Source organism: Lepisosteus oculatus, unplaced genomic scaffold (genome assembly GCF_040954835.1).
Source record: "Lepisosteus oculatus isolate fLepOcu1 unplaced genomic scaffold, fLepOcu1.hap2 HAP2_SCAFFOLD_94, whole genome shotgun sequence".
NCBI lineage: Eukaryota > Metazoa > Chordata > Actinopteri > Semionotiformes > Lepisosteidae > Lepisosteus > Lepisosteus oculatus.
The window spans coordinates 319,295-346,228 of NW_027168430.1; the positions used below are offsets into that span (position 1 = coordinate 319,295).

Genomic DNA, 26,934 nt, shown 5'->3' on the forward strand with positions numbered 1-26,934 from the left:
GGATTTTGGGAACTTCAGGATGAGTGGGAATTTTCTCCTATCTGTCAATTCTGTTTTGTTTTGGAGACTCTTGGCTGCCTATGTTGTACAGTGCAGCGTGAAGGAAACATTTTCCAAAACTGTGTCAGCTCAAAAGTTGTAAGAAAACCTCTCCAGCTGCTTTAACTCTCTTCATTTTTGTCATTTAATGTGACACTCGATGTATAACTGGAGCCTCACATATGCAAATGGTGAGGCTCCAGTTCGACACCCAGTTCGACACCACTTTACAGTATATGACAAAAGCATGGCAGACTGTGCCGGACCGGCAGATAACTTCCGCTTATTTTTACCATATTAAACATTGGAAATCCTCCCACTTGTATTTGTGACACTTGATTTTGGCTCCACCTAAGACACTCTTAAATCTTCAAACACTTTTCTCCCGCAACACTCTTGTCTGTCGGCACTATGTGGCAGCGTTGCATGACAACCCCTCTCACCACGGAAAGGAACCTAACAGCTTTGGTAAGAGAGGAGAAAAGGAACTGGCCAGTACGGGGCTCGAACCCGTGACCTTGGCGTTATTAGCACCACGCTCAAACCAACTGAGCTAACCGGCCTCACAACAGTGCTCCTCTCTGTGCTGCAAAAAATCGAACTCAGGGAATTTCTTTTGTCCTCCTTTGAATAGAAAGCCGTGTAATTCAGTGTACGGGCTTTCTCGTGCAGTTTCATGGTTCTTGTAACCCAAATCCTACACTGGCCTGAAGTGCCCCCCCATTTCACAGCATTTTTCAGCTGATTTAAAATGTACCTAAAGGAGAAGCATTATTGAAGACCATCAATTACCAAGAGCTTTTGTCAAAGGTTTTGGTGGTCATTTTGAATGACCACAGAGCGCTGTGACCTCGGTTTTACATCTCATCCAAAAGACAGCGCCCTTTTACAACACAGCATCTCCGTCACTATACTGGGGCATTGGGACCCGCACAGACCTCAGGGCGAGCGCCCCACCGCCGGCACCATTAACACCGCTTCCAGCTGGAAGCTTTGTTTTTCCCTGTAGCTCACCCTCATCCGGGTACTGACCTGGCTCACACCTGCTTAGCTTCAGTGGGTTTTTTGAGTTGCGAGTTGCAAGGGGATGCAAGTGATGGAGCCGCTCGCTGCAAAAGCCACTGCATTGGCCGGGAATCGAACCCGAGCCTCCCGCGTGGCAGGCGAGAATTCTACCACTGAACCACTAATGCTCAGTGCCTGGGCTGTCAAAAAAGACGCTTTTTTGGTGCTCTGTGCAAAACGCGTCGACATCTGCTTCCAGCTGCAAAATGCCATTCGCGGACGCTGAAGAACTTATTTCCAAGGCAGCGGGTACAAGCGATTGGGCGTTTTAAAACCACCAGGAACAGCAAAGAGGCGCGCTTCTTTGCTTGCGCCGAAACACACCGACTGGAGGCGGATAACGTAGTCGGCAGGATTCGAACCTGCGCGGGGAGACCCCAATGGATTTCTAGTCCATCGCCTTAACCACTCGGCCACGACTACAGCAAGCCCCACTGCCGCTGCGTTCTTGCTACAATCTTACCTGGAACGCGAGGCGCCGGCGGAAGCCTATTTCAAAGTCGTTCTCCGTTTCAAAAAAACATTTCCAAAATACAAGCCTTGCAGACAGACACACCTCAGAGGACTTAAGGGTGGCTTCATGTCGGAATGATAAAGTCTCCCCGTCCGGACATGAAAATGCCACTTTGTTACACACAAAAAAAGAATCAACAACAGAGAAATGCCCACAAGCATTTGAAAAGCCGCACCACGTCGCACTTGAAATAGCTCTTACATTAGTGGTAGACGCAGGAATCGCCTTTTTATTTACGCTCTTACCAACGCGATGGAAAGCAAAACAAAGCAAAGCAGAGCAAAACAAAACGAACAAACGAAAACTTTGCGTATAACGCCGTTACGTGCCCAAGCGGTATTGTACATCATCCTAGCACTGCACCCCGGGGCGTACGGTATATGGGAACGAGCACACGCCACGAATCGTCTCGAATCACTCCCTACAGCTGTAAGGCGCCTTGAAGCGTGCACCCCCAACATTCTTCTTTGCGCATGTGTGAAAGGTAAACTCTTGAGCAGACTCTGAACCAGCTCTAAGGAAACTAATCCGATTAGACGTTACTTTGACTCATCTTTTTACGCTCAGTGCTGGATTGCTCAAACTCCAGCTAGGGTTAGGGTTAGCATTCCCACGCTACTTAGACACTTTGTTTACGCTCAGTGCTGGATTTTGGGAACTTCAGGATGAGTGGGAATTTTCTCCTATCTGTCAATTCTGTTTTGTTTTGGAGACTCTTGGCTGCCTATGTTGTACAGTGCAGCGTGAAGGAAACATTTTCCAAAACTGTGTCAGCTCAAAAGTTGTAAGAAAACCTCTCCAGCTGCTTTAACTCTCTTCATTTTTGTCATTTAATGTGACACTCGATGTATAACTGGAGCCTCACATATGCAAATGGTGAGGCTCCAGTTCGACACCCAGTTCGACACCACTTTACAGTATATGACAAAAGCATGGCAGACTGTGCCGGACCGGCAGATAACTTCCGCTTATTTTTACCATATTAAACATTGGAAATCCTCCCACTTGTATTTGTGACACTTGATTTTGGCTCCACCTAAGACACTCTTAAATCTTCAAACACTTTTCTCTTCTCCCGCAACACTCTTGTCTGTCGGCACTATGTGGCAGCGTTGCATGACAACCCCTCTCACCACGGAAAGGAACCTAACAGCTTTGGTAAGAGAGGAGAAAAGGACCTGGCCAGTACGGGGCTCGAACCCGTGACCTTGGCGTCATTAGCACCACGCTCGAACCAACTGAGCTAACCGGCCTCACAACAGCGCTCCTCTCTGTGCTGCAAAAAATCGAACTCAGGGAATTTCTTTTGTCCTCCTTTGAATAGAAAGCCGTGTAATTCAGTGTACGGGCTTTCTCGTGCAGTTTCATGGTTCTTGTAACCCAAATCCTACACTGGCCTGAAGTGCCCCCCCATTTCACAGCATTTTTCAGCTGATTTAAAATGTACCTAAAGGAGAAGCATTATTGAAGACCATCAATTACCAAGAGCTTTTGTCAAAGGTTTTGGTGGTCATTTTGAATGACCACAGAGCGCTGTGACCTCGGTTTTACATCTCATCCAAAAGACAGCGCCCTTTTACAACACAGCATCTCCGTCACTATACTGGGGCATTGGGACCCGCACAGACCTCAGGGCGAGCGCCCCACCGCCGGCACCATTAACACCGCTTCCAGCTGGAAGCTTTGTTTTTCCCTGTAGCTCACCCTCATCCGGGTACTGACCTGGCTCACACCTGCTTAGCTTCAGTGGGTTTTTTGAGTTGCGAGTTGCAAGGGGATGCAAGTGATGGAGCCGCTCGCTGCAAAAGCCACTGCATTGGCTGGGAATCGAACCCGACCCTCCCGCGTGGCAGGCGAGAATTCTACCACTGAACCACCAATGCTCAGTGCCTGGGCCTTCAAAAAAGACGCCTTTTTGGTGCTCTGTGCAAAACGCGTCGACATCTGCTTCCAGCTGCAAAATGCCATTCGCGGACGCTGAAGAACTTATTTCCAAGGCAGCAGGTACAAGCGATTGGGCGTTTTAAAACCACCAGGAACAGCAAAGAGGCGCGCTTCTTTGCTTGCGCCGAAACACACCGACTGGAGGCGGATAACGTAGTCGGCAGGATTCGAACCTGCGCGGGGAGACCCCAATGGATTTCTAGTCCATCGCCTTAACCACTCGGCCACGACTACAGCAAGCCCCACTGCCGCTGCGTTCTTGCTACAATCTTACCTGGAACGCGAGGCGCCGGCGGAAGCCTATTTCAAAGTCGTTCTCCGTTTCAAAAAAACATTTCCAAAATACAAGCCTTGCAGACAGACACGCCTCAGAGGACTTAAGGGTGGCTTCATGTCGGAATGATAAAGTCTCCCCGTCCGGACATGAAAATGCCACTTTGTTACACACAAAAAAAGAATCAACAACAGAGAAATGCCCACAAGCATTTGAAAAGCCGCACCACGTCGCACTTGAAATAGCTCTTACATTAGTGGTAGACGCAGGAATCGCCTTTTTATTTACGCTCTTACCAACGCGATGGAAAGCAAAACAAAGCAAAGCAGAGCAAAACAAAACGAACAAACGAAAACCTTGCGTATAACGCCGTTACGTGCCCAAGCGGTATTGTACATCATCCTAGCACTGCACCCCGGGGCGTACGGTATATGGGAACGAGCACACGCCACGAATCGTCTCGAATCACTCCCTACAGCTGTAAGGCGCCTTGAAGCGTGCACCCCCAACATTCTTCTTTGCGCATCTGTGAAAGGTAAACTCTTGAGCAAACTCTGAACCAGCTCTAAGGAAACTAATCCGATTAGACGTTTCTTTGACTCATCCTTTAACAGTTTTCAGTCTCTGTCTTTAAACACCTTGCTCAGTCACATTCAAGCCACAAGTACTCTTCTCGGATGTTGCACAAACAAATCCTAACGTCTTGAAAGCATTGCAGCATGTTTGTGTCCCACTTCCCGTGGCTGCAGGACGACTGACACGAACGGACAAACACAATCTGTGGTGTTTAGCGTGACATAGTCTTGCAGGCATCGTGCTGTCTTACTGCAATACTATACCACTTGAGGAAACAGTCCATCTGGCCATGAAACTCATTTGAACGTCTAGCTACAGCAACTAACAATAACATGATTTATTCAGGATGTGTGGAATCAGCACGTCCCGGAGACAGCTTCTGAAATCGTGAGCATTCTCTGGTGGTGTCCTGGAGGGCTCCGGCGGGTGTGTGTTGGTGGTATAGTGGTGAGCATAGCTACCTTCCAAGCAGTTGACCCAGGTTCGATCCCTGGCCAACGCAGTGGCGAGTGTTTTCAGATGCTGTCACGAGCCTTGGATTGTGACTAGCAAAGCGAAGCCTTTTGAAAGAGCTAAAGCACTGCAAAACGGAATTGAAGGAGAATCTTACAGGGGATTCTGAGCGGTGTCTAAATAAATAAATTCACAGCGTCTGCGGATGGCATTTTGCAGCTGGAAGCAGATGTCGACGCTTTTTGCACAGAGCACCAAAAAAGCGTCTTTTTTGAAGGTACAGGCACTGAGCATTGGTGGTTCATTGTTAGAACTCTCGCCTGCCACGCAGGAGGCTTGGTTTTGATTCCTGGCCAATGCAGTGGCTTTTGCAGCGAACGGCTCCATCACTTGCATCCCAACTTTTGCAACTCGCAACTGAAAACCCACTGAAGCTAAGCAGGTGTGAGCCAGGTCAGTACCTGGATGAGGGTGAGCTTCAGGGAAAAACAAAGCTTCCGAGAAGCTGTGTTGTAAAAGGGCGCTGTCTTTTGGATGAGATGTAAAACCGAGGTCATAGTGCTCTGTGGTCATTAAAAATGACCACCAAAACCTTTGACAAAAGCTCTTGGTAATTGATGGTCTTCAATAATGCTTCTCCTTTAGGTACATTTTAAATCAGCTGAAAAGTGCTGTGAAATGGGGGGGCACTTCAGGCCAGTGTAGGATTTGGGTTACAAGAACCATGAAACTGCACGAGAAAGCCCGTACACTGAATTACACGGCTTTCTATTCAAAGGAGGACAAAAGAAATTGCCAATAATGCCAAGGTCGCGGGTTCGATCCCCGTACGGGCCAGGTCCTTTTCTCCTCTCTTACCAAAGCTGTTAGGTTCCTTTCCGTGGTGAAATGGGTTGTCATGCAATGCTGCCACACAGTGCCGACAGACAAGAGTGTTGCGGGAGAAGAGAAAAGTGTTTGAAGATTTAAGAGTGTCTTAGGTGGAGCCAAAATCAAGTGTCACAAATGCAAGTGGGAGGATTTCCAATGTTTAATATGGTAAAAATAAGCGGACGTTATCTGCCGGTCCGGCACAGTCTGCCATGCTTTTGTCATATACTGTAAAGTGGTGTCGAACTGGAGCCTCACCATTTGCATATGTGAGGCTCCTGTTATACATCGATTGTCACATTAAATGACAAAAATGAAGAGAGTTAAAGCAGCTGGAGAGGTTTTCTTACAACTTTTGAGCTGACACAGTTTTGGAAAATGTTTCATTCACGCTGCACTGTACAACATAGGCAGCCAAGAGTCTCCAAAACAAAACAGAATTGACAGATAGGAGAAAATTCCCACTCGTCCTGAAGTTCCAAAAATCCAGCACTGAGCGTAAACAAAGTGTCTAAATAGTGTGGGAATGTTAAACCTAACCCTAGCTGGAGTTTGAGCAATCCAGCACTGAGAGTAAAAAGATGAGTCAAAGTAACATCTAATCAGATTAGTTTCCTTAGAGCTGGTTCAGAGTTTGCTCAAGAGTTTACCTTTCACAGATGCGCAAAGAAGAATGTTGGGGGTGCACGCTTCAAGGCGCCTTACAGCTGTAGTGAGTGATTCGAGACGATTCGTGGCGTGTGCTCGTTCCCATATACCTTACGCCCCAGGGTGCAGTGCTAGGATGACGTACAATACCGCTTGGGCACGTAACAGCGTTATATGCAAGTGCGGGACGTGAGGGTTTTCGTTTGTTCGTTTTGTTTTGCTCTGCTTTGCTTTGTTTTGCTTTCCATCGCGTTGGTAAGAGCGTAAATAAAACGGCGATTCCTGCGTCTACCACTAATGTAAGAGCTATTTCAAGTGCGGCGTGGTGCGGCTTTTCAAATGCTCAACAGGATGACTTCGCATGCACGTGTGCTTTCATGCAGTCGTGTGTGCAACCATGTCTGCTTATGTGCAAACGGGCGTGGTTTCATGTATGCAAAAAACTTTCCTGGGCTCTTCTGAAGCACATAAAATTATTTGGAGATATACATTTGTCTTGTTTTCCTCTTAGGCTCTAGAATTGATAACTTTTTTTTAGGATTCTAGCTTTCTCCCCTTGCAGGCATCGGGCACAGAGGACCTCATGGTTTTCCTAAAAATCTTTTTTTTTGTGTTCCTTGTTGTTCCAAACTTAATTTTAATCACTTTTAATTAGATATTTTATTAAAAATAGTGCAAAAAATGACTAATTTCACTAAAAATAATGTAATATAAAACTGATGTTTTTAACTTTATTGTAGTGTTTTAGAAACTACTATGTCTTCAAAAATTGTTATTTTTCATTCCTAGGAATGAAAGCAGTTGTTATATGATGTTTATTTTCAAATTTTGAAAAAATCAAAGGATTCTAGCTTTCTCCCCTTGCAGGCATCGGACACAGAGAACCTCATGGTTTTCCTAAAAATCATTCGTTATGTTCCCTGGTGTTCCAAACTTAGTTTTAATCAATTTTAATTTGTTATTATGTTAAAAACAGGGTAATAAGTTTCTAATTGGACTATAAATAATGTCATATTGTCTGCTATAAAACTGATGTTTTCAACTCCATTGTAGAGATTCTATAATCAACTAATAGAGAATTTAAATAAAAAAGGGCATAAGAAGACATTACCAACAACGACCACAAGATGGAGATATTGTCCAAAGAGGCAAGAAGGGCAAAGCCGCGATAAGGTAAAATCATTTTTTGAAAGAGATTGCTGTCAGAATGCACACCGTCTTACCACTGCAACATGGGGAATAGAGGGAAATGAACACACGCTACGAATCGTCTCAATCACTCCCTAGAGTCGTAAGGCACATTGAAGGGTGCACCCCCATCATTAATCGTTGGGCCTCTGTAAAAGGAAAGCTGTTGAGCAGTCTTTGAAACAGCTCGGATGAAACACTTGATTGCTTCCATGTGCATCTGGAGCCCACTTCTTATTTTCACTTCACGCCGCCCAAAGCATTTCTAAAACAGGAGATTCGCGTTTGGGAATGCGCCCTGCCCTACAAATAAAACAGGTCTACGGGTCTGAAACCTGCTCCACGGAAAACAGTTCTGTTGCGCTTTTGATCAAATGGAGATTCGCTGTTCTTACTTTTTGATGACATAACACCCAAAGGGGCTACTTTGGAGCTGGATTCCAACCAGCATCCTAAAGTTTCTTAGCGGTATCCTTTACAGTCCTCTGTTCGGTCGACAAGGAACAGTAGGGGGCAGCTTTCCTCACACATACAGTGCAATGTACTGTAGTGTTCCCCTTCATTGAATTCGCAGTTCTGCATCAGACCTCTAACTCGTTTCCTTAGCTTGGATTTAAGCCACGAAGCAGGCTTCTACTGTATAAACGTCTAGAGGAATCACAAACTATTTGAGAGGCCACCATCCCAGGGGGAACTGACAAAGTCTATCCCTAAACACCTAGCGCAGTCTCTCGAGAGACTGTCAAAAATCGCTTTCTCTGTTTGCGTTGCAAGTAAGTGAAAACGCGGTCTCAAACCAGAGCTACTTGGCAGCAGCGGCACGTAAATACCATTACTGTTACTGCTCGATACCGACGTTAGCCTACTATACCATGTTCAGCCACCGCTAGAAAATGCACAGCTCTAGAACCGGAGCAAACGACAGGATGGCCAATGCCAAACGGGCACACGTGTCAGACATGGAGAGCGACGAGGATGGGATTTGAACCCATGTGTGCAGAGCACAATGGATTAGCAGTCCATCGCCTTAACCACTCAGCCACCTCGTCGACAGAAGTGGGCTGTCCGGACATGGGTTGGCGCGCTCCAGATGATCTTTTTCTTTTTTTTCCCTCGTACTCGAGGGTCATTTTCCTGTTCCACATGCGATTTCAACATTTTCCTTGGGAGATGTCAAGCCAGCAAGCCACTGCTGTGGTTCAATGGCCAGTGTGGAGATCAGTGGCCCTGTTGTACACAGAAAGCACATCGAGCTCCTTGGACATGAAAAGTTCCAGATAAAAGCCATTTGTCACCCTTTCTCTTGGTGTTGATGTTGCTATTGTATGTAAAGGTGGCAACTTGCTCAGCGAGCAGGCGGAGCACACACCGAATGCAGATGTGTCTGAGTGGTGTGTCCAAGTGGCTGCAAAAGGACAGTGCTCCTGGGGCGCCGTGGCTTAGTTGCTTAAAGCGCCTGCCTAGTGAACAGGAGACCCTGGCTCTGAATCCCAGCGGTGCCTTTTTTGTTCTGTCTTCTCAAACAGAACTGGTCATTATGGACAACCGCCTACGGCTAGACTTAATTAAATGCAAGCATTCATTTCCTGTCTTGAACGACTTGTTTTTCTTAAAATGGATGCAACTTGCAAAACATGAAATACAAACCTTGCTAATCAGCGCTCGCGGCTGGCAAAAAAAAAAGAGGTCAGCAATGTTTTTTTCTTTAACCTTAACCCTGCTAATGGAGAAGAGTTAAACGACCGAGTCTATGCAGCTTAAACGGTCCGCACGTCGGGTTCTTAGCTGAAAGGGTGGTAAATCACACTCACCCCAATCCTTAATCTTTTAAAGAGGATACAAAATTGAACCTAGTCGCCACATCACATACATCCTGTTCAACGATAAATAGGTAACATCTGTAGTGTGCTCTCTGAAGGCACTAGTTCTGTAGGATTTGGGATTTACTGAGACAATTATTCATTATAGCAGTAAATCACAAAGTTGATTCTTTTGATGGCTTTAGAATCCAACCATGCGACATAACTCAAACAACGCACACACACAGGTACTAATACACGAGGATACATTTATTAATACATAGAATATGCATGTAAACCTAACAGATCTTATCGAGAGGGTTATCAGAATACAAAAGGTATATATTCAGTCAGTTACAAAGAGTTACATATATCAAGAGGACATACGTTCAGTATATCATTCATTTAGACCGTTTCGTAAATGAACTTGGTTATAACTTCTACACTAGATACTCAAAACAAGTACATAACTCTTAGGAATTAAATTGATATCAACTGGTTGGGATAACAATTGAATTCTCGAGCTGTCATGCAGTGAAGTTGAATACTCATCCAATCTCTGGGGATTCAGATCTCCTGCGGGCACAAAGCAGTTGCAGGCTTGTTGCTGTCTAATCCGCGCTCTCTGGCTCTATGCCAGGCTTTGCTGTTCAGCTTGCGACGGTGCTCTGGTGATGTTGACCTTGGGGTTGTAGACCACTTGGATGAGGCTCTCTCTTGGAATCTTGCAGACCTTTAGGCGCCAATGGATGACCATTGATCATGATAGCCAGGCTTAGCTAAGTGCATCCCCATTTGGGAGCTGTACCTTATCAAAAGAAAACATCTTTAAATCAGTCTGCATGAATAGCTTCTCTGTTACTGCACCACAGAGATGAAGAGGGAGATGGGGCCTCATTTGGGAAAGCACAGCAACACTTAATTCTGTCTTATTAATAAGCCTCGCCGCTACAGTACGTACAGTTATAATTCAATCTGAATTAAAAACTACATGTCCCAGTTACCATGGTGGTGCTTGTGATCATTGCGTTTAACCAACGAAACAGGGCGAAAAATCAGTCACATGACTTTGTGGCTGAGTTTAGAAAGCTTAACGTATCAGCAAGACAGCAAAGACATTTTTCCAAGAAAGTTTAGCCTTTGTCACTAATGAAACCGCTAAATAAAGACATAAATATGGAAATTGACAGTTAATTGACTTTTATATTTCTAAATATCACAACATGTTCGAATCCAAGTCATTTTTAATAACAATGGGTAAACTGGGTAAACTATCACAAAGCTTTAAAAAACTTACCATTTTTATTATCAACAAATTGTAAATACGATGTTTACATTGGCATTATTAATTTTTCACTTGAGTATATGGAGGATTGTGAGAGCAGACCCCCCCTCTTAGGCTACATTTTTAATAAGAAATGGAGGCTGTATGCGTTACAATATAAACATTTACTGTCAAACTTTAAATCAACAGTTGATTTAAAGACAATCTGTCAAAGTGCAATGAAACACAATATTGTTGTTGTTGTTGTTGTTATTGTTGTTTTTATCCTGTAAAGCGTTTTGAGAAGCCACCTTTAAAGGCGCTATATAAAGGCGCTGATTCTTATGGAATGTGTTTTCTTTCTTCTTTTTTTTCAGCATAGAATAAACCTGTTACAGTACTTGATTCTTATGGATGCCCGGTTCCGCCGGGGATTCAAAATAAAACATGGAATCACGTGTCTAAGGAAATAGCATTATAACTATATCCATGCACAAACAGTAGCATGTTACATTATTAATTTGGGTGTCTCCTCTTGCCAGAAAGCGCTAAATTGCATTTTGAGTGCGGTTTTTGACTTTTTTTAAATTACAACCCATACATAAGCTGATACTGTTTAGACTTTTAATTATTTTAAACTGTATTACAGCAGCACAATGTGCTTTTTCACGAAACCTAGAGTACTGAAATGTCTTGCGTTGTACAGCTTTTCAGCTAAATATATTTATCGCTTACACCTGACACTTGATGTGCCCGACAAAAACCAGTTGAACAGCTCTGTTGGAGGTTTGCAGATCAGATCAGATTCCCTTCCCCCCACAGAAAGACAGACTTATTAGTCGCTATTCACTGCGACAGCAGCTCCAATTTCAGGCGTAAGCGATAGATCCCAGTTTAGCCGATCTTGTTACAGCATGTTCCAGTTTACTCTTATTAACCATATTAATTTTAAGTGCTTAATGCCATTTTTTGACCACGCACGAATATTCTTATGTCCATACCTTTGCAAGGGAATCAGTGTGAATTGTAATACTAATTAAATAACCGCGGGCACTTTCCACCCCCTCTGACAGCAGGAACATAACCCATTCTCAGCTCAGCAGCTCATTACAATATAGGGTGTTCAAATCTTTTGCTGCCTCAAAAAGCTTTAGAGAACTTAACATTTCTATTATCAACAAATTGTAAATACGACGTTTACATTGGCATTACTAATTTTTCACTTGAGTGTATGGAGGATTGTCAGCTGTCACTGAGAGCAGTTAATTAAATGTATTTTTTGATTCACAATCAGACAAATGCAACATAAATTGTTATCTTTGTCTTCTAAGTATATTAATAAACTTTCAGCATAGCTTTCTCCTAGTTTAGATTAATTTTTCTTGGGATTTTGGGATCAAACGTGGAAAGATTAGATTAGTAATCGTTTTTATTTTTTAAATACATTTTAGAAAAGTGTAATCTATACTTAAAAGCTGTATAAAAGCTGTATAAAAGACACTCGATATTAATGGAGTTTAGTTGATACTTTTTAAACTTTTAATTATTTTAAATTGTATTACAGCATTGTACACATGCTTAAAAGAGAAGAAAACGCAAGCCTTCTTCAGGTGTGAGGGCATTCTGCTCAGAATGAAACACTAAAATGTAATGTAGGCTCTGAATGGGTTCAATTATGATTTGGGCTTGATTAAGGTCGCTGCCTTTCATCCAAAATCTTGCTTGAATCCTTCTAAACTAAAAATTAGACATGAGCAGGGGCTCTGGTGAAATTTCTCTTTTTTTAATTTCTCTTTTTTTCTTGGAAAAATATCTTACCCGCTGCAATCCGGGCACAGAAGGATTAAAAGAAGCCAGACAGGCAGGGGGAAGAGTGAGTTCTAGATAAAGAGGTATCCAGGTAACAGTGAAGGTAACAGCCGCAGACGTGGCCTACTTAGCCCGCCAGGGTTACCCTACTCTCCCGGAGGAGGCCCACCGGGAAATAGCGCTCCAGGCGTTCCTGGCCCCGGCGCCGACTGAGGTGCAGTGCCACGTGATGCTGGCCGCACTGGTCCCCTTGGAGCAGGCCCTGGCTCTGGCTGAGCAGACTGATGCCGTATTCGAGGAAACCGGTGGGCGCCAACGGAGGGGCGCACGGGGAATCAGATGGGGAGGAGGAGACGCCCAGCGCGACGATGCTGGGGGAGCGATGACGGCTGGTCATCTGCCACTGCTGTGGGGAGAGGGGACACATCGCAGGCAACATGAAATTGTCAGGGACATTCAGCTATATACAAAGAAGAGACAGACAAAGTAATAATTCTATATTAACGTGGCCTACATATTGACGCAATGATCAAACTAACTGACATGTTCTGATTCAGATCCCCTGCAGTTCATAATAATTAGAACAATAGCAATGCTGAGTCCTCCCCACCCTACTGAGCACAAATTCAGCTGCTCTCCAGTTCTGTTCTGCATGTTTTTTCATTGCAATTGAGCTCGGAGCTGGAGATGATCTCCATACAGTTCTGTGTTACCTAGCCCGCACTTGCGTGCTAATTTACGGGTTGTGGCAAATGCTTTTTTATAGTTCATATACATGACGGCAACCTGTTACCGAGGAACCTGAGAGGTTTAAAAGCCTCACGAGCCAGGCAGGACTCCAACCTACAATCTTCTGATTCGAAGTCAAACGCGTTATCCATTACGACACTGGCCCATGGAACATGCGCTTGCACTCTACCACAGAGAACAGAAATAGTGTTGATGTGTCGTGCTGAAATTCCGATTGATTTTGAATTCAAAGAAAAAAGGTTTTCTTCCAAAACACCATGAAATTGTCACATCTTGCAGACAATAGGTGTATTCCATGTTGAAAAGAGAAGAAAGAAAACCATGGAGCCTTTTACAGGTGTGAGGCTTCTTCAGGTGTGAGAAGACCTCACAGTCGAAATGCTGTGTTTCCGTTCTTCTCTTTTCAGCATGCAATAAACCTATTACTTGATCCTTTGCAGCCGAGGCATGCTGAAGTAGCTACCCAGCTGAACATCTAGCAGACTCTACAGTACTTCTCTCCTGTAGAAGTAAAGCAGGGCTTGCTGGGTGAGCTTTTGCTCCGGTAAATTAGGTCACGTGTCATGTTAAATCACTTCTTCTAAACACAACATTTGCTGGTGCTAGCTTTCCCCATGAAAAGAGACATTTCCCTTACAGTACATGACATATCGTTTTTATTCTATCAATAAGTATAGAAATTAAACAAAAGAAAAAATGGTGTCGCCAAAGAATGCACAGCTCTGTCGCCTTGGGGAGGTGTCAAGGGCATTGAGCTCCTTGGACATGAAAAGTGCCCGATAAATGCCATTTCTCATCATTTCTCTTGGCGTCAGTTCTGCTATTAAATGGGACGGAGGCAACGGGCTCAGAGAGCAGGTTAAGTGCACACCGAATGCAGATGTGTCTAAGTGTCTGTAAAAGCGCGGTGCTCCGCTGGTGCTGTTCCCTAGTGGCTTAAAGTGCCCGCCTAGTAAGCAGGCGATCCTGGGTCTGAATACCAGCGGTGCCTCTCTCCGTGTCTTGTTGTGCCGAATGTCTCATTTCAGACAAACATGTACAGCTTGGTTCAGTTTAATGCAAGAATTCATTTCCTTTCTGGAATAACTTGTTTTTGAAGAAATCCATACAGCTTGTGAAAGATGAAATCCATTTCTTGGTTGTCAGTGGAAAAAGATTGCCGGCTGCAAGAAGCGCAAGTGATTGTTTTCTTTGACCATAAACCTGCAAATGTAGAGAGCACAAGCGGCCGTCAGTCTCTGTGGCGCAATCGGTTAGCGCATTCGGCTGTTAACCGAAAGGTTGGTGGTTCAAGGCCACCCAGGGACGCATGTCTCATTTTTTCCAATGTAAACATCATCACCGCTAAAGAAGATGGTGCAGAAAGCTCCACAGTCGAAACATTGTGCTTCTTTTCTTCTCTTTTCAGCATGGAGTAAACCTTTGCTTGATCCTTTGCAGCCTACGCATGCTGACACAGCTACCTTTCTCTTAACGCGCCTCAATCATTATTCACCAAAACCATCAGCAGAATGTGTCGCCTTTGTGGTGATGTCACTCCTCTGCTTCACAAATGTCCTTAGTGACGGACCATTCCTTTCTGCCATTTTTCCGGAGCGGTTATTGATTGCTCCATCATTTCCCTCATACTTTCCATCCCTAGATTGAAAAAAAAAACAGAAACAGGCTGACAGGACGACAATCAAATTGCAAAAACTAATCAAAGCACTCGATAGAGTATTTGAATCCACAAGTAGCTACGAGCAACTTTGTCCTGGCTTGCATGAAAGTCGGAAAATGTCAAAAAGAAAAAGATGGTGGCTTTTTCATATTCGTTCTTTTATTTTTAGTTCGTTGGCTCTTCTGTCCATTGTCCTCCTGCCTGGCTCTTGACCTGTGACTGTCTGAACGCACACAGTAAAATTTCATGTGGGGGATTTGTCCTGAGCCTCTGTGAAAGACCCACCCACCCCCATAAATAACTGCTCTAGAAATACGATTGCAAAACTAAACCACAGCTTAAAGAGGAGCTTGTCATGACCGCCAGGCAGTTAAGACCAACTCTTAAGCGATCTAATCAGCACCAGCAGTGGGTGATTATTAACAAACGCTGCCGCACGAGTTAACCCACCTGCACACACTCCACCGTGCGGTACACAGTGCTATTTTTACCATCTTTACCTGCTTCCCGCTGCTCAGTATTGAGTCTATTCCTTGAGAGCTCTACCTGGCATTTTTTCCATTACCTCGTTTATTCTGGATATTGGACTCCCCTTCTGCCTTTTTGACTTTGGACCTCGCCTCTCACCTCGGACTGTTTGCCACCAGTGTTCTCCCTGGATTACGACTTACCTTACGCCTCTTGACCACGAAACAAAGCAAAGCAGAGCAAAACAAAACGAACAAACGAAAACCCTCACGTCCCGCACTTGCATATAACGCCGTTACGTGCCCAAGCGGTATTGTACGTCATCCTAGCACTGCACCCCGGGGCGTACGGTATATGGGAACGAGCACACGCCACGAATCGTCTTGAATCACTCCCTACAGCTGTAAGGTGCCTTGAAGCGTGCACCCCCAACTTTCTTCTTTGCCCATCTGTGAAAGGTAAACTGTTGAACAAACTCTGAACCAGCTCTAAGGAAACTAATCCGATTAGACGTTACTTTGACTCATCTTTTTACGCTCAGTGCTGGATTGCTCAAACTCCAGCTAGGGTTAGGGTTAGCATTCCCACGCTACTTAGACACTTTGTTTACGCTCAGTGCTGAATTTTGGGAACTTCAGGACGAGTGGGAATTTTCTCCTATCTGTCAATTCTGTTTTGTTTTGGAGACTCTTGGCTGCCTATGTTGTACAGTGCAGCGTGAAGGAAACATTTTCCAAAACTGTGTCAGCTCAAAAGTTGTAAGAAAACCTCTCCAGCTGCTTTAACTCTCTTCATTTTTGTCATTTAATGTGACACTCGATGTATAACTGGAGCCTCACATATGCAAATGGTGAGGCTCCAGTTCGACACCCAGTTCGACACCACTTTACAGTATATGACAAAAGCATGGCAGACTGTGCCGGACCGGCAGATAACTTCCGCTTATTTTTACCATATTAAACATTGGAAATCCTCCCACTTGTATTTGTGACACTTGATTTTGGCTCCACCTAAGACACTCTTAAATCTTCAAACACTTTTCTCTTCTCCCGCAACACTCTTGTCTGTCGGCACTATGTGGCAGCGTTGCATGACAACCCCTCTCACCACGGAAAGGAACCTAACAGCTTTGGTAAGAGAGGAGAAAAGGACCTGGCCAGTACGGGGCTCGAACCCGTGACCTTGGCGTCATTAGCACCACGCTCGAACCAACTGAGCTAACCAGCCTCACAACAGTGCTCCTCTCTGTGCTGCAAAAAATCGAACTCAGGGAATTTCTTTTGTCCTCCTTTGAATAGAAAGCCTTGTAATTCAGTGTAAGGGCTTTCTCGTGCAGTTTCATGGTTCTTGTAACCCAAATCCTACACTGGCCTGAAGTGCCCCCCCATTTCACAGCATTTTTCAGCTGATTTAAAATGTACCTAAAGGAGAAGCATTATTGAAGACCATCAATTACCAAGAGCTTTTGTCAAAGGTTTTGGTGGTCATTTTGAATGACCACAGAGCGCTGTGACCTCGGTTTTACATCTCATCCAAAAGACAGCGCCCTTTTACAACACAGCATCTCCGTCACTATACTGGGGCATTGGGACCCGCACAGACCTCAGGGCGAGCGCCCCACCGCCGGCACCATTAACACCGCTTCCAGCTGGAAGCTTTGTTTTTCCCTGTAGCTCACCCTCATCCGGGTACTGACCTGGCTCACACCTGCTTAGCTTCAGTGGGTTTTTTGAGTTGCGAGTTGCAAGGGGATGCAAGTGATGGAGCCGCTCGCTGCAAAAGCCACTGCATTGGCCGGGAATCGAACCCGAGCCTCCCGCGTGGCAGGCGAGAATTCTACCACTGAACCACCAATGCTCAGTGCCTGGGCCTTCAAAAAAGACGCTTTTTTGGTGCTCTGTGCAAAACGCGTCGACATCTGCTTCCAGCTGCAAAATGCCATTCGCGGACGCTGAAGAACTTATTTCCAAGGCAGCGGGTACAAGCGATTGGGCGTTTTAAAACCACCAGGAACAGCAAAGAGGCGTGCTTCTTTGCTTGCGCCGAAACACACCGACTGGAGGCGGATAACGTAGTCGGCAGGATTCGAACCTGCGCGGGGAGACCCCAATGGCTTTCTAGTCCATCGCCTTAACCACTCTGCCACGACTACAGCAAGCCCCACCACCGCTGCGTTCTTGCTACAATCTTACCTGGATCGCGAGGCGCCGGCGGAAGCCTATTTCAAAGTCGTTCTCCGTTTCAAAAAAACATTTCCAAAATACAAGCCTTGCAGACAGACACGCCTCAGAGGACTTAAGGGTGGCTTCATGTCGGAATGATAAAGTCTCCCCGTCCGGACATGAAAATGCCACTTTGTTACACACAAAAAAAGAATCAACAACAGAGAAATGCCCACAAGCATTTGAAAAGCCGCACCACGTCGCACTTGAAATAGCTCTTACATTAGTGGTAGACGCAGGAATCGCCTTTTTATTTACGCTCTTACCCACGCGATGGAAAGCAAAACAAAGCAAAGCAGAGCAAAACAAAACGAACAAACGAAAACCCTCACGTCCCGCACTTGCATATAACACCGTTACGTGCCCAAGCGGTATTGTACGTCATCCTAGCACTGCACGCCGGGGCGTATGGTATATGGGAACGAGCACACGCCACGAATCGTCTCGAATCACTCCCTACAGCTGTAAGGCGCCTTGAAGCGTGCACCCCCAACATTCTTCTTTGCGCATCTGTGATAGGTAAACTCTTGAGCAAACTCTGAACCAGCTCTAAGGAAACTAATCCGATTAGATGTTACTTTGACTCATCATTTAAGGGACCCTTGTTAATTGGAGAAATCAATGATTTCGAATGAATTCTGTATGCGTTAAAAGACAGCTATACACAGAAAACATGCAGGACACTGCTCATGATGTTTCCCGAGCCGAAACACAGTGCGTTTTTCCAAGCCATCTGACAAAGCCCGCCCACTGAAAACTGCAGGAGATCGTGTAAAGACGTTCAAGTTTGTAACTACTGCACGCACAGGAAGCAGAATAAATTCCTCTATTCAAACTGTCAAAGGTTTGCTTTGCGAACGCTGCAGGACATCACACAATCTCTTTTGAACAGGGACAAACGATTTCTTATGGGGCGCAGTAAGTACAGACGTTTAAAAAGCTCCACTCATGCCAATGATGCAGCATGAAGAAGCGCAACCTAAAGTTTGCATTCCTAGCACTGTTGCATTCCCCGCATCAGTAGCTAAGAGAATATAATTTACGACTCTTGTTAATGCAGTTTCAGAAACCAGACTGAAATTTCTCAAGTATATTATTTGAATCCAGATACGATTGACGTTGGGCAACAACTATTCTCTCAAAACTTTTAGATTGAAATGGGACCTTTGAGACAGGCCTGTAGTTGTTAAGAACTTGTGGATCCAAATTTGACTTCTTAAGGAGCGGTCTAAGAACCACTACCTTAAATTGATCATGTACGTTGCCTGACGCAAGCGATGCATTCATCATACTAATTATAGGTCCTGCCAGTCCTTCGAGGGAATCTTTGACTTGCTGAGTGGGGATGGGATCTAGCAAACAGGTGGTTTACTTTGTCTTACGTCTGTGTCCATGAGTCCACCATAAGAAGAAATCTGAACAGGAGTGGTGATCATGCGAGGTCACCACGGAGGAAACCACTGCTCTCCCCCCCAAAAAAACCACCACTGCCCCTCTCAAGTTTGCTAAAGACCACATGGATGTTCCACAACTCCTGGAACAATGTTCTGTGGACAGACGTGACAAAAGTTGAACTTGTTGGTAAATGTGCACAGCGTTATGTTTGGAGATAACAAAACACCGCATACCAACTCCAAAACCTCATCCCACCTGGGAAGCATGGCGGAGGCTGTACGGCTTGCAATCATCGAGGGACCGATGAATTCCGAGATGTATCAGGAAATTCTACAGCAGAATGTCAGGGTGTCTGCCTGTGATCTAAAACTCAAAAGACGCTGGGTCTTGCAACATGACAAAAACAAAGGAGTACATCAACAACAGAGTGGCTGAAACAGAAGAAATTCTGTATGTTGGGATGGCCAAGTAAGAGTCCTGACCCCAATCCCATTGAAGTGCTGTGGCGTGATCTGAAGCAGGCCATTCAGCGCAAGACATCCCAAAAATATACATGAACTGAAACAGTTTTGCATAGAGGAATAGGCCAAAATACCTCCTAACCGCTGCTCAGGTCTGACAAGCCGCTACAGAAAGTGGGGGTTGAGGTTTTTGTCATAAAGGAGGTTCCACTAGCTCCTTAATATAAGGGTTCACGTACTTTTTCCATCAATGACCTTGATTGTTTAAACCATTTGGTCAATAAAGAAACAGCAATGTCAAATGTTGGGTGTGTGTTCTTTGTTAAATCAGAATCTCTTTATTAATTATTATGACTTAGATAAAGATAAGATCACATGTTAGGAGCCATTCATGCAGAAATCCACATCATTCCGAAGGGCTGTTTACAAAAGTTTTTCTCCCAACTGTATGTGAGAGAAAAGCAGAGACGCTCACTGAGTAAGGTGGAGTTGTAGCTTTGCAAACCACAAAGACATTTGTATGCTCAAAATGGGACAGGAGCACCCCAGATGGGACTCGAACCCACAATCCCTGGCTTAGGAGGCCAGTGCCTTATCCATTAGGCCACTGGGGCACACTGGGTTGGGTCGATCACGCTGATGAAGAGCCAGTTTTTTTTTCCTTTGCTTTTTCAAAGGGATCCCCAAAATTAGGAAAGTTAGGCAGCAGAAGGTTTACTGTGACCTGAGAAGGACCGGCATCCAATCACGGTGGTACACACACACGCTCTCACTCATCTGAGCTACACGGCTACCAAGATGATCTCAGGTGCGCCGAGCTGGTACGGAACATATTGAACTGATCGACGGCGAATTGTCTCTCAGACAGGCTTTTCACCTCTGAGCTCCCTGACTGACAGTGATCAGTTAGGCAGTAAAACAGTCAGCTGCTTCTAAGCCTTAAACAGCTGCATCTCGGCGCTTCCACGGAGAGATGATTTGAAAGCCGAACATCGCCCATTGGGAACACCTTACTATCACTAGTTTAAGAGACTCTTAAGGTCTTGCAGAGGTGCCTGTCTAATAGCATGCGCTTTGCAAGCTATAGGTGTTTAGGCTGAGGCAGAATGCCTGTTAACAAAATGTTTTTCTAAAGGGGCCTCGCACTCTTTTCCAAGCAATGGTCACCATCCCCACAATGTAGTCATGTCCTAGGACGTCACCTGTTAGTCTCCATTTGTCTGCCACCAACATTTTAGGTTACGGGGTCACAACCGCACCCCGGAGAGCATAGGAGCCGTTGGCGTTCTGGCTGTGCAGATTGGGCTGAAGGTGGGGCGCTTGAATCTCGCTGTTGGAGGCCGTCTGAAACTGACCCAAGCCTTTCCCTTGAATTAAATGTAAATAAGAAATGAACCCCAGATGCACATGGAATCAATCACGTGTTTCCTTTGAGCCGTTTCAAAGACTGCTCCAGAGTTTACCTTGCACAGATGCGCAAAGATTAATGATGGGGGTGCACGCTTCCAGGCGCCTTACAACTGTAGGGACTGATTAGAGACAATTCGTAGCGTGTACTCATTTCTCTCTATTCCCCGTGTTGCAGTGGTAGGATGACATAAATTCCTGCTTCGACACGTAACGGCATTATAATCAAGTGCAGGAGCTGAGGGCTTTAGTTGTGTTTCGTTTTCCATGGCGTTCGTAAGCGCGCAAATCAAAGGCAATTCCTGCGTCTAACACGAATGTAAATGCTTTTGAAAGTGCAGTGTGGTGCAGCTTGTAAAAACCATTTGTGGTTTGTTGATGTTTTTTCTGTCTGCCAAAGTTGCATTTTGACATCCGGACTGGGGGACTTTATCATTTGAACGTGAAGCCAGCCTTAAACCCTCTGAGGCGTGTCTGTCTGCCGGCACGAATCTTGTGAAAGGTATTTTTTTTTAACGGAGAGCGACTTTAAAAAGGTTTCCGCAGCCACCTCGCACTCCGTGTTAGATTATAGGAGGAATGCGGCGACAGCGAGCTCGCTTTTGTCGTGGCCGAGTGGTTAAGTGCGTTGGGGATTCCCCGCGCAGGTTCGGAACTTGCCGACTCCGGCGTCTGCCGCACGTCGCCTTGTGCCTGCGCGGCAAAGGCGAAGTGCCGTTTCTCCTTTCCCGGTACTATAAAAACGCTAAATCGCTTGGACCCGCTGCCATTGAAAGCAATTCTTCAGATAACCACACATTTTGCGTTCGCACCTCTGGTGCTCTACTTATGCCTTTGCAAACCTAATGAATAAAGCTGAAAGAACCGACACGATATGTAGGTGCTCGTAAACCACGCAGTAAAGAACTGTTAACAGCAAGGGTTTCAGTGGGTTAACTGAGGAGAAGGCGTGATCGCTAATTGTTGACTTTTTATTTGGTGTTAGAAACACTCTTACTGTGCATGACGTGCAACAAATGTAGCCACAGAAATTGCATCACGCTTTCATGTATGCTATTGCAGACACCAACGTTGCCTAGATAGAAAACCGAAATAGCCGTGGGTTTGCTTGCTGGTCTGAAGGATCTCTCTTCGAATCTCTATCATTTGTCAATGAAAGTAAAAGGCGCTGCAATCTCATACGTTCAGAATCAAACCCGCAGCTGTTGTTCGACTTTATTTCTTGACTAATTACAACTGAGTGTCGCATGAGCAGTTACGTAAACTTGTCTGGTATATTTGAACACAAATGCCGTTCTTCAATTAAAACTAACAGTACATTGTCAGGGACATTCAGTTCTATACAAACAAGAGACAGACAAGAGAATATTTCTACCGTTCATGTGGACTACGTGTTGACTTACTGATCGGAATAATTGAAAGGTTCGGGCTCATAGCCGATGCAGTGCGTGCTAATTAGAACAGCAACGCTGAGCTCTCAGCACCGTACTGAGCCCAGGTGTTTTTCTAAAGCTGTCAGGTGCAGTTCATTTACATGAAGGAAATCTCTTACTGGGTACGATTACAATGCAGTAAGTAGCACAGACTGCTTAGGGAGTAGCCCGATGCGTTTAAAAACAACCCGAGCCAGATAGGAGTCGAACCTGCAATCTCCTGATCCGTAGTCAGACGCGTTATCCATTGCGCCACTGGCCCTGGTGTGACACTGCAGGACTGTAACCCAGTGAGATCAGCACTGCAACTAGTAAAATATTACCCCCGGTCCATTCTTTTCCAAAAGTGAGAAACACCTGTTTTCTACATTTTGTCTGTTTTAAAACCATATCTCTTTAAACCAAACCAAGAGTTTGTCTTTTGCACTGATATTCTGATTCATTTCGATTTCAAAGAAAAAAAAAAACATTATCTTCCAAAGCATCATAAAATTGTCCCTTCTTCCAGACTCTACTTCTCTCTTGTAGTAGTACAGCAGACCTTTCCAAGTGAGCAGATCACAGAGTCCGAAATGAGCTTCCTCCATCAAGCAAAGTACCTGAACATGACTCTGTCTTCATAAAAGCGCCCCTGTAATAAAGAAATTAAATCCGAAATCAAGAGGGCAGTTTCCTACTGAAGTTCAAGAAATCATCAATTTTAACCTAGCAACACATTAAAGGCTGCATCTATACAAGTACGATTCTAGAAATGCTCACCAGATTACGTTTTAAGAAAGAACTGCGCCTCAGGTTCCGCCGAGATCTTAACTCGGATGGCAGGATTCAGAGTCCGGAGTGTGGACTGATGGCGCACGGAGGGTCCATATACTGTGGATCCCTCAGTGATCTTCCGCGTATTCAAACCGCCAGCGTGTGACTCCCCTGTCACCGTCCTCTCTCCTCTGTGCAGCCGAGCCCGATTCACGGTAAAGTGAAAAAAAATATGCCCTCAACGTGAGATTTACTCTGGAGTGAGGATAGATGTTACCTTTTTATCATTGAACAGGATGTATGTGATGTGGCGACTAGGTTCAATTTTGTATCCTGTTTAAAAGATTAAGGACTGGGGTGAGCGTGATTTACCACCCTTTCAGCTAAGAACCCGACGTGCGCACCGTTTAAGCTGCATAGACTCGGTCGTTTAACTCTTCTCCATTAGCAGGGTTAAGGTTAAAGAAAAAAAACATTGCTGACTTCTTTTTTTTTTGCCAGCTGCTAGCGCTGATTAGCAAGGTTTGTATTTCATGTTTTGCAAGTTGCATCCATTTTAAGAAAAACAAGTCATGTTAAAGACAGGAAATGAATACTTGTGTTTAATTAAGTCTAGCGGTTGTCCGCTGGGATTCAGACCCAGGGTCTCCTGTTCACTAGACAGGCGCTTTAACCAACTAAGCCACGGCGCCCCGGGAGTGCTGTCCTTTTGCAGCCACTTGGACACACCACTCAGACACATCTGCATTCGGTGTGTGCTCCGCCTGCTCGCTGAGCAAGTTGCCACCTTTACATACAATAGCAACATCGACACCAAGAGAAAGGATGACAAATGGCTTTTATCTGGAACTTTTCATGTCCAAGGAGCTCAATGTGCTTTCTGTGTACAACAGGGCCACTGAACTCCACACTGGCCACTGAACCACAGCAGTGGCTTGCTGGCTTGACATCTCCCAAGGAAAATGTTGAAATCGCATGTGGAACAGGAAAATGACCCTCGAGTACGAGGGAAAAAAAAGAAAAAGATCATCTGGAGCGCGCCAACTCAGTTGGGACAGTCCAGTTCTGTTGACGAGGTGGCTGAGTGGTTAAGGCGATGGCTTGTTAATCCATTGTGCTCTGCATGTATGGGTTCGAATCCCACTCTCGTCGGTTTCCATGTCTGACATGTGTGCCCGTTCGACGTTGGCCCTCCTGTCGTTTGCTCCAGAACTAGAGCCATGCAGTTTCTAGCGGTGGCTGAACATGGTATAGTAGGCTAACATCAGTATCGAGCAGTGACAGTAACAGTATTTACGTGCCGCTGCTGCCAAGTGGCTCTGGGTTGAGACCGCGTTTTCACTTACTTGCAATGCAAACGGAGAAAGCGATTTTTGACAGTCTCTTGAGAGACTGCGCTAGGTGTTTAGGGATAGACTTTGTCAGTTCCCCCTGGGATGATGGCCTCTCAAATAGTTTGTGATTCCTCTAGACGTTTATACAGTAGAAGCCTGCTTCGTGGCTTAAATCCAAGCTAAGGAAACGAGTTAGAGGTCTGATGCAGAACTGCGAATTCAATGAACGGGAACACTACAGTACATTGCACTGTATGTGTGAGGAAAACTGCCCCCTTCTGTCCCTTGTCGACCGAACAGAGGACTGTAAAGGATACCGCCAAGAAACTTTAGGATGCTGGTTGGAATACAGCTCCAAAGAAGCCCCTTTGGGTGTTATGTCATCAAAAAGTAAGAACAGCGAATCTCCCTTTGATCAAAAGCGCAACAGAACTGTTTTCCGTGGAGCAGCTTTCAGACCCGTAGACCTGTTTTATTTGTAGGGCAGGGCGCATTCCCAAACGCGAATCTCCTGTTTTAGAAATGCTTTGGGCGGCGTGAAGTGAAAATAAGAAATGGGCTCCAGATGCACATGGAAGCAATCAAGTGTTTCATCCGAGCTGTTTCAACGACTGCTCAAGAGCTTTCCTTTCACAGAGGCGCAACGATTAATGATGGGGGTGCACCCTTCAATGCGCCTTCCCAGTGGGCATTGATTCGTCGAATATACGTATATTTATGGCGAAAATACGGCTATACGTATATATACGTCGCCTCAACGTATAATCAACGTCGAATTGCAACCGTAAAATCGACGACATGAATAAACGCATATATAACATCGAAAACACATCTAACACAGTGCCTGAGGCTTTTTACTGTATGTATCGTGTGTGCCGCAACTAGGAGTATACGGCACTCTGCACAGTGTACGAAGTAAATTATTTTCGCAGTAATTAATTTATTATATTTACTATATTTATTATACACGTGTAAATTAATTACTGCGAAAATAATTTACTTCGTACACTGTGCAGAGATTCTAGACGAATTGCAGACCACATTTAGACGTCTAAGGTATGCGTTTAATAGATGCAGCCATTCAAAATGCGCGGTAAAAACCCGCGGTACAGTAACCTACCCACAAGCCACCGCGGGGCACCGGAGGGTACCGCAGGACAAGTGATTGGCTGGCCAAAATGACCGACAGGGGCACTCGTGGTGCATTGGTTGGTAGTGCAAAGATTTAATCATTTAATGTCTTTGCTGTCCACATTTTAATCCGCTTAGTTTTGAATATTTATATGGATTTTACCACTAAAGGGAAATTTTAGTAGCTGAGCATAAAAAGAAGAGGAGCATAACGCATCTGAAGGTCATAAACGATATTAATTTAGGAACATAAACATTACTGTATGTATGTAAACTGTACTGTGTATGGCTGGTCTTGGTAGTTTAAAGAAAAAATACACACCAGTCTTCCATTTCTCCCTAAACATTTTAAGCATGAAAGTTTTATGAAACGGTACCCAAATATGCGATTGCTGTATAGAATGAATTTTAATTAAAAAAAATTATTTAACACGAACATTAAGCTGTTTACATCTTCCGCCTGAGAACAGTCACCCGTTGCTACCCAACGCAGAATGGTGATTGGCTGACACCATCTGACACCCCTCTGATTGGAGAAAAAAGACGTGCTGGTGTGCTATACCAGGAAGAGGATTTCTTTCAATTCTAAACGTGTATTTTAAAAGTTTAAGAAGTAAAAACCTTACAGCGTACACAGATTTCTAAACTGATCAGGATCGTTATCTTTGTCTCATGCATAATAATGTTCACCGCTCTGTCCAGCAAATTAATAATAAACTTTATTTTATATAGCTTTTTAAACGAATAAGTAATTAGATTGCTCATAAACCTAATCACTTGCTTTTTCTTTTTATTTAGGCGCAGATTTCAACTATAGATCGTATTATTAATAACCATAATAACAACCAACCAACAAAAACAACCATATAAACATAATACCAACCAAAAACATAGATAACAACCACAATACAAAATCAAATAATCAAACCATTTTACTCTCGCAAAGTCCTCCAATTATCATAATCCCGCCCCTTATGCAAAACCAAACCTTCCTCCCATCCCAGTTTATCCTGTTTATCATAAACAAAATCAACCTCAATTTTCAACATAAAGCATTACACAAAATCAATACCTCAACACTCCATACTCAACAACGATAATTCACAAACAGCCAGAAAATGTAACTACACATTCCCAAACAGACCTAATTTCCATAGCCCCGCCCCTTATGCAAAACCAACATCCCTCCCCTGTTCTCTCTCTCCCCTGGCGGTTGTAATTGTTTTTATTTTCAAATAAATTTTAGCAAAGTCATGTATTTTAAAAATCTTAAGATTTTTATATTTATGTCTTTATTTAGTGGTTTCATTAGTGACAAAGGCTAAACTTTCTTGGAAAAATGTCTTTTATGTAAACCATGTTTGCTATTAATTCATTCAGGGCTAAAATATGTTCATTGTCTTCTAATGAAAGAAGGGTTCCTTTCGCCGTAGTCGGGAGCCTAGCCTTTAACTAGTAAGTACTGTATTTACTGGGT

General features: G+C 44.5%; 10 non-coding genes across 10 annotated transcripts; 2 read left to right on the forward strand and 8 right to left on the reverse strand.

The window, feature by feature from the left end:
• Nucleotides 1–528: 528 nt before the first annotated feature.
• Nucleotides 529–602, reverse strand: trnai-aau (transfer RNA isoleucine (anticodon AAU)). Its single transcript has one exon. It is a non-coding gene; the product is annotated as a tRNA-Ile (tRNA).
• An 843-nt stretch (nt 603–1,445) lies between these two features.
• On the reverse strand, nt 1,446–1,527 carry trnas-aga (transfer RNA serine (anticodon AGA)). Its single transcript has one exon. It is a non-coding gene; the product is annotated as a tRNA-Ser (tRNA).
• Nucleotides 1,528–2,797: 1,270 nt separating this feature from the next.
• Nucleotides 2,798–2,871, reverse strand: trnai-aau (transfer RNA isoleucine (anticodon AAU)). The gene has a single exon. It is a non-coding gene; the product is annotated as a tRNA-Ile (tRNA).
• Nucleotides 2,872–3,714: 843 nt separating this feature from the next.
• Nucleotides 3,715–3,796, reverse strand: trnas-aga (transfer RNA serine (anticodon AGA)). The gene has a single exon. It is a non-coding gene; the product is annotated as a tRNA-Ser (tRNA).
• A 1,046-nt stretch (nt 3,797–4,842) lies between these two features.
• On the forward strand, nt 4,843–4,914 carry trnag-ucc (transfer RNA glycine (anticodon UCC)). The gene has a single exon. It is a non-coding gene; the product is annotated as a tRNA-Gly (tRNA).
• A 3,624-nt stretch (nt 4,915–8,538) lies between these two features.
• On the reverse strand, nt 8,539–8,620 carry trnas-gcu (transfer RNA serine (anticodon GCU)). The gene has a single exon. It is a non-coding gene; the product is annotated as a tRNA-Ser (tRNA).
• Nucleotides 8,621–14,427: 5,807 nt separating this feature from the next.
• trnan-guu (transfer RNA asparagine (anticodon GUU)) lies at nt 14,428–14,501 on the forward strand. The gene has a single exon. It is a non-coding gene; the product is annotated as a tRNA-Asn (tRNA).
• A 1,973-nt stretch (nt 14,502–16,474) lies between these two features.
• trnai-aau (transfer RNA isoleucine (anticodon AAU)) lies at nt 16,475–16,548 on the reverse strand. The gene has a single exon. It is a non-coding gene; the product is annotated as a tRNA-Ile (tRNA).
• Nucleotides 16,549–17,107: 559 nt separating this feature from the next.
• Nucleotides 17,108–17,178, reverse strand: trnag-gcc (transfer RNA glycine (anticodon GCC)). The gene has a single exon. It is a non-coding gene; the product is annotated as a tRNA-Gly (tRNA).
• A 2,762-nt stretch (nt 17,179–19,940) lies between these two features.
• On the reverse strand, nt 19,941–20,013 carry trnar-ccu (transfer RNA arginine (anticodon CCU)). Its single transcript has one exon. It is a non-coding gene; the product is annotated as a tRNA-Arg (tRNA).
• Between the last annotated feature and the right edge of the window lie 6,921 nt (nt 20,014–26,934).